Source organism: Argiope bruennichi, chromosome 3, assembly GCF_947563725.1.
Source record: "Argiope bruennichi chromosome 3, qqArgBrue1.1, whole genome shotgun sequence".
NCBI lineage: Eukaryota > Metazoa > Arthropoda > Arachnida > Araneae > Araneidae > Argiope > Argiope bruennichi.
The window spans coordinates 119,228,221-119,242,406 of record NC_079153.1 but is presented as its reverse complement, the minus strand read 5'-3'; the positions used below and the strand labels follow the sequence as shown (position 1 = coordinate 119,242,406).

The 14,186-nt window shown below is 26.5% G+C and overlaps 1 protein-coding gene across 4 annotated transcripts in view; it reads right to left on the bottom strand.

Annotated features, from left to right (window-relative positions):
- LOC129963549 (eukaryotic translation initiation factor 4E-binding protein Mextli homolog) overlaps positions 1-13,911 on the bottom strand; it is a 44,240-nt gene extending 30,329 nt beyond the window's left edge. For all 4 annotated transcript variants that reach the window (XM_056078001.1, XM_056078000.1, XM_056077999.1 and 1 more), the window contains exon 1: positions 13,777-13,911. The gene's annotated coding sequence lies outside the window, so the exon portion shown is untranslated. The remainder of the gene's footprint in view (positions 1-13,776) is intronic.
- Positions 13,912-14,186: the final 275 nt, after the last annotated feature.

Genomic DNA, 14,186 nt, shown 5'->3' with positions numbered 1-14,186 from the left:
TGTATTAATAGTGTGGATGAATCAGAACTTCAAATAAAATCAGAAAATAAAAATAATAATAAAAATGTATAATTTACACAATTTTATATCTTGTTCTGTCACTGATTTTTAAATAATTTAATCGCTCATTGCACCTGGATTTTTTTTTTAATATTTACATTTTTTTTTTTTTTTTTGTATATTTAAACAGTATTCATTTGCACTCCCTCCCTTTATAACTGTAGTACAGATAGCGTACTCCGAATGCGCCGACGTGAATTTCCGATAATCTGGTCTACTAAATAATACATTCTAAGTTTTTTCAGATTTCAACATTTTGATATATGGGTTCCGAAATTTTGGCAGCCGTTTCAATAATTAATGATAATGCTTCCATTTATTCTCACAAATTTTCATACTTCATTATGATAATAAAATACTTTTGGTGTTATTTATTAAAAGTTTATCAATGCTAAATTATCTGTTAATCGGAATTATTTCTATCCTCAAATAGTCGCAATGTATCCTATAGATTCTACGTAATGATTATCCGCTTTGATAATTATTCTTTTATAATTATAATATTTAGTCCTAATGATAATGTAAATGAGTATTCTGTGCGAAAAAATTCAAATTATAATGGGTTAAAAAAGATAATAGATTACATGTTGCAAATACATATCTGTAGAATATACATATATATATAGAACAACACAATGACAGAGCTAAGAAAGACATGTATTTGTTCTTATTTAAATTTCTATAATTAATTTTGCGATTTTAATTTTATTATTCAATTGACAACCAACGGGGGAACACCTTAGAAATTCGGATGAGAAGCTTCCGATATGGTGGTTGGTTCACGTTACTCAGGTGGGTACAGAAATGATAGGGGTCGGCTATCTCCTATCGATGACTGGATATATTTTCCACGGGAAGGGTTGTACCGTGGCCGGTGATGGCCCTTAGGACTCACCATAGTTCTTGTCAGTGTTGCTGTCGCGACAGTCCGGTCAATCAGATTTATCCGTGTGCCTTCGGGCAGGTCGGAGTAGCCGAAATGAATAGTAACGGTAGGTTACTATTCATTTTATACTTCTATTTACCTACTTACTGTCCTACAAATTCAGAATCTGCGATATAAACAATGGAACAATTAAATTTGAAATATACATGATTACACGTGAATGCGAATAATTCTCTAAGTATAAAATACTCAAATGTTCAATACAACACTTTCGATATTTTTCTTATGACAAAATGAGAGCACAAAATCTAATATAAAAATTCAAGGGAAAAAATTGATTATAAAAATTTTAACATTCAGAAATGTGTATTGCAAAATTGTCATCGTTTTCTTACTAAAAGCAAATATTTATCGTTTATTTTTTAAGGTTAAATATGGTTTAAAAGAATTAAAACTATTACAGAACGTTTAAAAAATTTTATACAAATAGTAATTTTTTAAAGATGTTGATACGATTCTTCTAGAAATTTCACTTTTTGTCAATTGTCACATAATTGTCAAAGTATTCGAGATTCTAATAAAGCTTCAAATTTCAAAAACACTAAATCATACTTCTGGAATTATGTCTCTCTATTTGTTAACAAGATAATCCAAACACGTTTTTAGTTAGACGGATAAAATTTGGTATGTATATTTTATATCATATTTGTAGAACGAAATCCATTCACAGAAAGTATCTGTTTGGCAGAGTGCAAATACACATGATAGTTACAAAACGCAAGGAAGAGATAAATGAAATTTGATACACAGTTTCAGCATTTAAAATATACATCCTTATCAAATTTTGAACTGAATTCATCAAGGAATTTGCAGGGTTCCTATTTTTAATCATGAAGAAAATTCAAGGACGCTTTTAAGAAAGTTCCAGGATCACAAAATTTCAAATTTTAACCCTTTCTAGGGCCGTCGGAAGTATGCTTCCCACCAAATTTATCAATCTTTGAATGAAATTATGTAGCTTGGCATAAGTTCTGACACAATTCTTTAGAAAGACAGAAACTTAAATGCTTAAGTTCTTTATCTCAGACAAAATGATGTGTCTTGATTTGTTACTTAATTATTAATTAACCAAATGAATTAATTAATCAAATTAAATTTATCTAATAAGCTAAATGAATCCCTTTTCTTATTCTAATTTCAAGCCTAAAAATATTTTAACATAATATGACTAGAAAAAAATGGCCCTTTAAAGGGTTAAGCAGAAAATGCTAATGATAAATATTCTTACATTGACGTTCAAACTCACCATTATTTTCTAGCTTACTATTTTGAGATGTTTAAGTGAAAAATACTGAAGTCACCATTCATACCTATCTTATAGCTAATAAGCCAATACTAACAGTTCAAAATGATTTTTTCAAGATCATATTGCAAGCACTCTTATTGTTAGTCACTTGACAGCTATTACGTAATGCTAATTTCACATTAATTAATACTTGCGCTCAATTCACAAACAAATTCACCAATAAAACCAAAGCACAAACTGAATTTAACTGAACTGAACTGAAGGAGTTAAATGAATCAAGTACCTTCTCGGAACCATGAATGCATCAAAATAAAATTAAAGAGGTAATTCTAAGATTTTCAGAAACGTGAGAACGCTGGTTAACCGACTGTCGATATGTATTTTAGCACGCATGTAAATGCTCCAAATTAAAATGAAATTTGGTATGATCCTTTTAGTAAAATTATAGTTCCTAGTCAATTTGGTTTCAATTGGTCGACCAAAAAAAAAAAAAGTCTAAAATGCATATTTGGTTTTTTTCACTATACGATGAAACTTAAAACGCTCATAGGCTAGCCTATTCTCATTTTAATCCTCAAAAACACATGAACACTTATTATATTTACGGTCATCCCAAGATACATAATTTTATGCAGAGCACGGGGGAGGGGATAATACCATTATTAGTAATATGTCAGAAAGTTTCAAGAAGACCATTTACGCTAATTTACCAAGTCTTTATATTTCATCCTAGTTTCTGCGACTTTTACAAAGCTTTTACATTTAAATATTTTTATTAAGGCAAATTTCAACTTAAGAAATTAAAGATAAACTGAATTTAAAGTAAAAATATCGTTCTAAATTTTAAAAAAGTATTCATAGAGTAGAAATTAAGAAAACCGAATTATCGCTTATTCACGAATCTTACTTTTTGAAAATGATTTTCGATCATCTGAGTATTTCTAATGTAACAAGAACAGGAAATACATTTCTTTTCTTCTATTTTTAATTTATATTTTAACTTATGACTGAAATCAACGGTCGCTTTTTTTTTTTTTTTTGTCAGTCATAGGTATTCATAATTTTGTTCAATATAACAAAAATTAATCGATATATAGAAATTGTTATTTAGTCGAAAAATCAAAGTTCGCGGAAAAAAGTTTTCGCCAAAGAGAAATGTATTTCAATATTTGGGGGGTTCACCGACATCCCTCGTAATTAATTCGTAAACTTTGGTTTCCTCCTCCCCACTTCTACTTCTTTTGGCAGAATCAGAATTTTTCGCAATCCTCTAATGATACAAAAATTTCCAATCTTTTCTAGAGAAAGTTTCACAACGATCAGAACTGTTATTACTGACATCATATAATTTAAAAATATGAGCGTGCAGTTTTACCAACTTAGGTACAATATTTTGAGTACATTTAAAGTAAGGAATAATGGTGAAAGAGGAGAAGTTGTAAGAAAAACTAATTCTTCGCCTAGCACATTTAATTAATATGCATATAAGGGCACGTGTATACACAAATTAGTTTTTTTTTTCAATCTTTACAGAAGGATGCAAGGATTAAATTTATAATGGTACTAAACATCAAACAAAGCATGTCAAACACGGAAATTATAATCGAGGTCTATCGAAAATTACAATGTACAAGAGCATTAATAAAAATTTAAAATTAATATTTTCCCCTCCTTGATACTTGGCACATTTTTGTTGTTATGGCTACCGCTTAGAAGGAAATTTTGCTAGTAAAGATTAGTTTTAAAATTAACTAAACCGAAAAGGATGTAATCATACCCCTTCTTTCCTATACATTTTTAATTAAATGAAATCTAATTGCATGATCGAAGAAGCGACAGCTACTAGAAAATTGATAATGGAGTTCTAAATGCCTCAGATGAAGCACCGGTCTCAGATCAAGCTTTCCCCATAAAAGGCATGACGGATGTTATGCTTTTTACGGAAATCAAAAGCTACGTTTTCACTTCACAAGCAAGAGAAGCGAAAAACCTGCTAATTTATCCAGCAACTTGTCATCCACGTACTCGAGGTTTTTTTAGGCTGGAATCATGATTGACCTAAAGTGAACATCATATAATTTACATCATATAAACCTGCTAATTTATCCAGCAACTTGTCATCCACGTACTCGAGGTTCTTTTGGTCGGAATCATGATTAACCTAAAATGAACATAAATTTCGATCTTGCAAGAATGTAGAAAACGGTTCGAACCGATAAGTATTTTTATATATAGTATAAGTATTTTTCCAGATATAGTAGATAAATATTAATGAATTTTAAGCCTTTATTTCAACATTCTATGAAAATTAATTTATGCATCTCAAATAGTGATAATTCATGCTTCTTTGATACATATCAAATGCTCACACCAGTTTAATTTTTGAATTTATTTGGCGCAATAGAATTTTAACTTTCAAATACATTTCTGGGCATTTTGGTTACGAAGTAATTTCAATTAAGTTTAACAAAAAAAAAAAAAAAAAAAAAGAAAAAAAAAAGAAACTAATATTTTTGAATTTCTAGTCCGAAAAATCATAGCATAATAATGTATCAAACTTGATTGGTTTGTTTTTATAGTATTTTTTTTAAAAATTGCTCTTAATTATAGAAACTATAACCAGCACATAAAAAAATATACTGGAAAACATTAATATTTAGATTATTTCAAATTAATTAAAAAGCTTGTTAGAATTCTAGAAATTCTTCTCATCTTTCTACACAAGATATCACTATGAATAAAATTTGGTAGCCGGTGGCTAACAAGGGGCGCTAGGTTAAAAGGGATCCGTAAGCAGAACGTTTAAAAAAATGTTTATTTTTCTCGTTGCCAAATAAGTTCGTAAAAAATACAAACTTGATGAATAAAATATTAAAATAATATTAGCACTTTATTAAGTCACGTTACTATAATATCTCATTACGCTCAGTTGGTTAATAAAATATTAATAAACATTGAACTTCTGATTCTATAATATTTTGTGCAAATGGTGATATCAAGCATATAATCTCAATAACAAAGGAGAATGTAAGAGTGTTGGCACTCGTTAGAATAGATCGATAGATCTATAAATACCAAATCTGGCAGAGATATACTTTGGAAAGTAGAAATGAGCACCAAGGAGCGATTTCTATGAAATTTTAATTAGGATTTAATTAATTAACAATTAATCGCAATTTTGGTGTTTATTCACCATAATTACTGAAAATATTGCAGCACATCAATGATTTTTACATCATATTAAAATTTAAAAAATTGTGTTTTTCACTGATATCAATTTTGTATATTTTTAATTAATTTTTAAAAATATTTTCAAACTTCTTTTACAACAATATATTTCACGGTTGTAAAGAAATTGAAGTCGTTTTCAATCTTGCAATTAAAATTTCATATAGGGGTTTTTTTTTCGTGGTTTATGATAAAAATATGAATATATGGTTTATTTTTCTATGTTCAGTCAGTTTCAGCATACGGCCAACTTTAAATAAATTTTTTTAAAAAATATTTTTGTACTTGCAATTAAACTTAAACTTCATAACTAAGCAATAGTAAAACATCATTGAATTACGCCCATTTTTTTAGATTGCAGACCTTTTCTGTGATATAACTGGATGTATAGAAAAATATAGGCAGAAGATCAGGGAAATGTTTAATATAATGAACAGAATGATGCAAGGCTTTAAAATATGTGTTATGTATCTATCAAGATTGAAATTTTAAAATATTTTGCCGAGGAACCAACTTATAAAAGAACATTTAATTGAGATTTTTAGAAAACTTTAATCCCGTCGAATCAACAACGTCGAATAAATAAACAAACGTCTAATAAATAAAATAAAATATATTTGCACAAAGTTAATAAAATAAAGTTTAACCTGAAATAAACCATTAATATGTTAAAAATGTATTGAAATGTGAAACTAAATAAACTAATTTATTATAAGAAATATTGCAAATTGCATAGCCTAAGGCTATAAAATACCTAAATCCATCACTATTGGTAGCTTTAGATCAAATGATCTGACCTTTGCACCATTTTAAATGCTCCCCCCGCCATCACTCGCGGCATCATTTGTCAATCATATTCAGTCTATTTGTTAAAAAGTCAAAATACATAATTGCAATTTAAACATTTGTTACATACCATAGTTTGGCCGTATCGGATCGGCCACACAGATATTCGCTGTGGGCCTGAGATGACCGGCGAGTTCGACATCCTTGTTCTAGACTGACTCGAGACTGCGCTTGCAACCATATCACTCACACATATTGTTTAGTCGAATGACAATTTAAAGAATGCAAAAGCGAAGAAAATTAAATAAAAAAAAAAGTATTTAAAAGTTAAGGGTCGCCGATTATCGCCAAGCGCTTGAATGCGAAGTTAATACAGCGTGGCGAACTGAAAAGGATTCGTCACGAGAACCCGAATCTGTTCATCAAAAAGTGATTAGTAACAAAAACTGGGCTTAAAATGAAGAAAATCCGATTCTATATATACATATACAGTTTTAGAAAAAAGTTCGAATGCATCAGATCACAACTACCAAGGCGAGTAATCAAGTAAATAAAAATTTATTCTGAGAAATTGATTGTTTATTCGAGGGGAAAAAAAAAAGGATTCGGTTAGTAAAATTGACGGCAATTAATAGAAATAAATTCACGTGACGCTAGTCAAAAAATAAATGTCACTGCGCATGTCAGTTATTTGCACCATGGTTTATGCTGCAAATTGTAATTGCGTCTTTTTTCCGATTCGGAATTCAACGGATTCTTAAATTAGGGAGGAGCAGTGATGTTTGTCACATATACATGGATTAATTAAATCAAGTACTGTAAAAAGGCTATAAACAGTCACAAACTGAAATACGACACCTGTTCATACAGAATTTTTGATTTCTTTACTATCGAAAATAAACACAATAATAAATTCACTACGAACGTTATGGGTGTTCCATTTGGGTATTCCATTTCGAAACAATTTTAACGTGTCTCTACTGATGCACACTTACACAAAGAGAGTATTCAGTATTCAAATCAAGAAGTAAGATAATATCCCTTAAGCAAGTCTTTTTTTTTTTCTTTCAAAAAGAAGAGTCAAGAAAAATATTAATATTTTAGACATCAAGATAAGGAAAATTTACGTGGCTCAATAAAGAAACTAAAATGTTCACTGAATATTTCTATTTTACATTTATTATTATTTTTTATTTTAAAGAATGTACATTTGAAGAAAATAAAAATGTACTCTGACCTTTTTACTGGTCAAGTTTCAAACATTACAAAAATGATCAATACTGCTCTGAATTACAACGAACGATTAAAAAAACGCCAACTTTTTTAAGTAATAAAATTTCCAATGAGTTTTATTCGCAACAAGCGCGTTAAATTCGAATTCACAGAATGATAATTAACATACTAAATATCTACTCTTTAAAATTATTGTCCACATGTCAAAATGCAGATTATTTCAAGATTTGTGGAATTTTAACACATAATCGTTGACCGATTTAATATTTTAATATTAATCTCTGACTTTGTAGAATTCTGAGATCCCCCCCCCCTTTTTTTTTCTTTCTATTACGAACTTTTACTTTTTATTATGAAAGATGAGCCATCATCGACTCAAAAAATGCTCATTTTTATCATTTGAATGAATAGCCAAATTATAAACTTGATATCAAATTACAACCATCTGTTAACGAAGCAAGTTAATCGAAAATTGATAATTTCAATTGCTGGTTAATTCATAAACAGAAAATGATTATGTTGAGTAAGGAACGAATCCTTAAATTAAGCAGAGTTTAACTCTAATGATATATCTGTAATGGCTTGTCAACTGTAGCCATGAGCGAAAGGGCTTAACTTTTCCTATATTGCACAATGATGCCTTTCGCTAAAATTTTGCCTTTTCTTATTTGATTAATTATTACTCAATAATAAAGTAATAAGATATTTACCTCAATGTAAGCATATTTTAAAAAAGAAAGCATAACTAAAGAATAACAATCTTTAATTATTTTAATTAAAAATAAAACTCTGGAATAAATGCTTTCGATTATTTTTCTAATATTCTTTACTCTCCGTGATAAATATCAATTGAATTGAGGTTGACCAACTAAACATGGAAAAGTAAAATTAAAATAAATACACATGTCAGAATGTTATTTTTTGTTATGAAATAAATGTAATAAAGATATTTTAAATGCATTTTTATTTATTAGTTATTACCCAATTTTTTTTAAAATTCAAATTTCAAGTCAGCGAAAAATTTTCTGTAGTAGAAAAACGCTTTAAATCCCACTTCCACCAACTTTGGAAAGGTAGATAATGCCGTATTTCTAAGAATATTTTCTTCTCTTCAAAAACTGTGAAAGTGAGATGAAGGCGCTTTTTTTACTGCGCGTGAACAGCGAAAGAAATCCATCTTTCTCTCCAATATATCCGCCGTTGTACGGAATTTAAAATTTTTTATGTGTATTTCTAATAAAAAAACTAATTTCATATAAATTATCATAATACACACAATACACTATTATTATATCACACTACTTAAATAATTGCTCTTGACCCTTTGTCACTAAAAATTACTTGAAAATGAGGAATGCATTAATTCTTTTCTTCACTTCTTTTAAACCTCGTTAAATAAATACTTTAATTAAAAAATTCTAAAAGATATACAACAGAAATTTTAAAGAACAGTAGCAGAGTACTACTGATTAAGGCTTTGCTTTTACAATACTTCAAAAGTCGACTGCATAATTTAATTTAAAAGAATAAAAAAGTAAAATTTACACAGAAAAAAAAAAAAAACTTGATATCGCTGCAAAGATAAAATTTTGAATTTTAAAACGGCATTGAAATATTTCTTGTAAAATATTTTGTTTTGATGCTAATACAGAAAAACGATAAAACTGTTATTGGTTCCTAATAAAATGAATATTTAATTAACTTTTACATTTTGCAAAGCTGATGGTATTTTTTCTCTTGTCTTAAAAAATAATTGAGCAATCTTTATATTGACCAAGTAGTTTGGGAGGAGATGTAGAACATATATACACAGCAACAATGACTTTTATTTATATTTAGATGACTACAGGACCCTCTCATCAAACACAAAGGGAATTAATTTTTCAAGAGCTCGCATAATCTAGCAAAGAAATTGTTCACCAGCAAATTATTTTAAACAGAATGAAAGCAAAAGATAACGGTCGGACACAGCTCAACTTATAAGAGAGAAACCTTCTTTGTGATTGACCAACATGATTAAAAAAAACTTTTTTGCAAGATAAACTTGAAGGGTTTTATTCACAGATGAAATTTTAATTTTCTTCTGCATACAATATTAGGGGAATGCTAATAGAATGATCTTTCAGCACAACTGTTTAAATTTGAAATTATGTCCCAATCATTTTTCTTTATGAACAATGTACTTAAAACAACTATCCTATTTCAGATTTGGCTTGACCGCCAACAATGTTTTATTTCTCTGAGTAATGTCTTGTTCTTTTTAATGATTTTTTCAAAATGTGAAATTATTAAAAACATATCATTAGACAAAGACTAAATAAGCCTTAATGAACATATAAGAATTTCCATATGAAAAAGCTACATATACTAATACATTTAAGCCTAAAATAAATCTGTTAAATATTAGCCAATCTTCTCAAGGAATAATTTTGTAAATTAAAAGTCTATAAGATTAAAATTGAAGATGAGATGTTGATTTACAAACAGAAAATGATTAATACTATTACACATATTTCTATTTTTACTAAAAATCTTTGCAAAATAATATTAAACTTATTTTGAAATTTAAACCAAAAATGCAACAATTTTATACAAACAAAGCGGTATGCTGTACTTTTAAAACTTTTTGAGATCAGTTATAAAATGCACTGCAACATTAAAAAATCAACAGGTAATACTTGAAACACACCCATTACTTAAAAATATAAGCAATATGTGATCATAATCTGTAAAATTCTAAATCGAGATTTGCAAGCACTTATCTTAGAAAATGAAAATTTCCTCTTTATGAAAAACAAAAAATGTTTCGGATTTATTTAATAATTATAAAAATATATATATAAAATTTATATTTTACATATATAAAATATTATATCATATATATATATATATATATATATATATATATATATATATATATATATATATATATATATATATATATATATTATAACATTTATTATAAAATATTATTTTATATATATATTTTTAAATATATAAAATTTATATTTTATTTAGTAATTATTGATCAAATTCATCAGAAATACATTCTTTCTTGGCCTTTAAACTACTAATTTTGCTTATTTAATAATTTTATTTTGTTATTACTTAAGATTAATAAAAAATAAATTTAAAAGAAGAAATGCACTATAAATCAATGAACGAGCAAATTAAATTATTATATGTACTACTTATAAAATACTACAAAATAAAAGTAAATGAAAATTTTACTTCAGGATTAAAAAATCATAGAAAGCAATGTTTTTAACCCTAGCATTAGCTAAAGCACATAATTGAATGGCTTTAACAATAAAATAAGTTTGAATTACACCATAATAATAAACATATGGTTATCAAAACAAATGTAAAAAATAAACTAAAATTAGAGAAAAATATTACACAGAAATGTAATATGTACATTAAAAGTTATTATTATTTTTTTAAAGATAATGTAAGATTCATTTAGTAATATAGTATCAGATTAAAATATGTAGCTGAAAAACATCAAGAACTTGTTTACTTTTTAAATTACTATATATTTAAATTCTTTAGATTATGAAAAGTTAATAACAATCTTCATCTTGCCTTTAAAGACAGGAGCCAAATTTTACCAATTTGACCAAAACTATATTCAAATATTACAAATTAAGCAGAAAAAAAATTAATGTCTAAAAGAACACTTTAAGCTTATGATGTAATTACATAAAAACCCAAGTCAAAATAATTGTATCAAAAAAGCAAGGGCAAAAAAAAAAAAAAAAACATTAATTTAGACATAAGTTATTACACAGATCATCCATCCTAATCATATTTATTATAAACAAAGAGAGATAGGCATATACTTTCAGTTAGAAAAATGCTTTAAATGATGTAAAGAATATTTTATGTTGCTAAAGTCAATAAATTTATTGTAGGATAAATTATGAAATCTAAATGTTAACACAGTTACTAAAATATTTTTGATACTCTAACATTTTAAATAAAAAAGTACAGCTTTTATTGCTTAAAATTGTTGGCAGAATTATTGGTTAAATATTAACAGTCCATTTTAATAGTTCCCTGAAAGAAGATCAGACAATCATAAGACAGCTTGCTGGACAAACCTGCTAATTGTCTTAAAATAAGGAAATTCAAAATTTTATATCTTTTCAAATTTAGTCGTTGAAGAGCGACACTTTTGTAAAACATATTAGTGTATCAAGAATATTTTATTAAACACAGCTAAGGATTGAGAGATTACAAAATAATTTTGAAATAAGCAAATATTTTTATAGTGTGTTTATTTATATTATTTATATAATTTAAAGTACTTTTTCAATAGGAAGTATATAACTATCTTTAACAGTCAGGAAATTAGTAATTGAGGCACAGTTAAAATGGATACTCTATATTAAAAATACAATAAAAGGATTATGTAATAAGTATTAAAAAAAATCAGAGTTATTATTAAAATATTTTTTTCTAGACAATAATTTATTTATAATGAATGATTTAAAAAATGATTGTTGTTATTTATCATGCAGCCATATCTTCTTGATCAATTTCTATTAAACACTTTACAAAATATCTAAAATTTAAAATGGTTTTTTTTGGTTGAAATATTGTTTTTGCAATTTCGATGATTTTCAGAAATAATTTTAAGAGCTATTATTCTAAAAAAAAAAAAAAAGATAAAAGAACTCTATTTTTTTTTATACATGTTAAAAAATTGATGTAAAAAATTATTAATAAAATTTCTTTCAGCAATATTTTTCCCCCGACTTTTACAATTTTTTAAAACTTTTTTATTAATTATACTTATTATAGTTTATTAATAATGCATTTCGAATTTTCATCAGATTGGAATATAATAAAAATAATTAAAAATTTATACAATTGGTTTCTTGTATTTGAATAGAGATTAGAAAAAACTTTTGAAAATATGATACATTTTGTATTTAGAGATTTTGAATGCATAATTTTTCTCTTACATATACAAATTGGTGATAATCGTGATATAAATACTTTCGCTTACATCATCAAATTGCAAGCAAAAATTGACATTTCCTTAAAAATAATGAACACAAGGTGAAAAAATGCCTTTATAAAAATGTTAATGTTAAGCCACAATATCACTCAAAGAATGCTTTCAGATGTTTAATAAAATGTTGACAATATTATTTAAAAATATTATATAACAATTTTTCAAAACATTTCATTATGTGTGAAGCTTACATTAGTTACACTTAATCTCAAATCGTTGCATGTGATATGCGATTGTTGTATGTTGTTGTAAAATGCCGTTACATAAGAAGTTTGTGTTATTAATTCAAAATCTGACATTTTTATTATGCAACATTTTTATAAAATAATAACAATGCATCACAATGGAATATTTATTATTAATTTGTTAAATCAAAATTTCATGTTTTCTTATATATTTTTTTAAATGCAATATTTTGACATCATAATAAAAATGTTTGACAGTGGTTTGTTAAATAATATTAATTCTACAATACTTATGCTATTAAATTCGTATTTAATAAAAAAAAATACAATTAAATTATAATTATTATATGCATATGAAGTATAATTAAAATATAACTAATATAGACTCACTTGAGCATACTACAGACTTAATATTTTTCATGCAAGGAAAAGAATTATTTCTCTCATTTTTTATTTTTACTCAGGAGATAATAATTTCCAACTAGTATGCATTACAATTAAAATAATACAAAAGCTTCAGAATTCTATGATGGTTTTCTTCTACAACAAACTTGTACAGTATTTTAATTCAACAGTAAACATAAGTTAAAAAAAAGAAAAGAAAATTCCTGAAAATTGAAAATAACCAGAAAAAAAATACAAATAGAGTTTTCCCCACTGATTAAAAAGAACATATAGTACTTTATAATGAAACACAGAACAAAAATAAACTTAGGATATAAACAAGTCACTTGAAAAGAAAAACAAACTAAAAGCTAGATCTCCGGGAAAATATCCACAATGAAAAAAATGTTACAAATAATGTTATATGATAACGATAAATTTCAGGCCACAAAATTGCTCCATTTTAACTAAAAATCTTATTTTAAATAATAAAACAAAAATAATAGTTATACACAAAATGAAATTAAATTGCGCGTAGAAAATTTTTTGCAAGTTTCAACGTGTATTTAGCCTAGTTTCTCTTTTCATCTGTTGACGTTCTCTACTAAAATAAGAAAAACACATATTTTTCGGTATACAATTCATAAGTATTAAGAATAGCTATAGTTTAGTAATTTGAAATTACCTGTGAATTCTTTTAATAATAATAGCTGCTTCTTCTTAAAACCTCAAACCTAATATTAAATGTACATCCAAATTATAAAAAAGCAGAACGACGAATGACACCATTACAAACTAAAACAAAAACACATGTTCCCGAATCACAGTTACAGTGAATTTGTTTGTTAAAAAGTACCTATTGGGTACGATAACTTGACCAACATAAAAGCAAAGTGATTGCTAAGTTTTCTATAGGGATTTACTAACAAAATTAATCCTGTGATATTTTAAATTTAATTTTAGATTTATCTATCAAACTGAAAAAATAGCTTCGGATTAGAAAATTTTCATAAAATTGAGATGTTGTATGAAAAATTTAATAATTTCTGTTTCGAAGTAGGCAGAATTCGAACAGTAGTGTAAGTAGAATGGAGC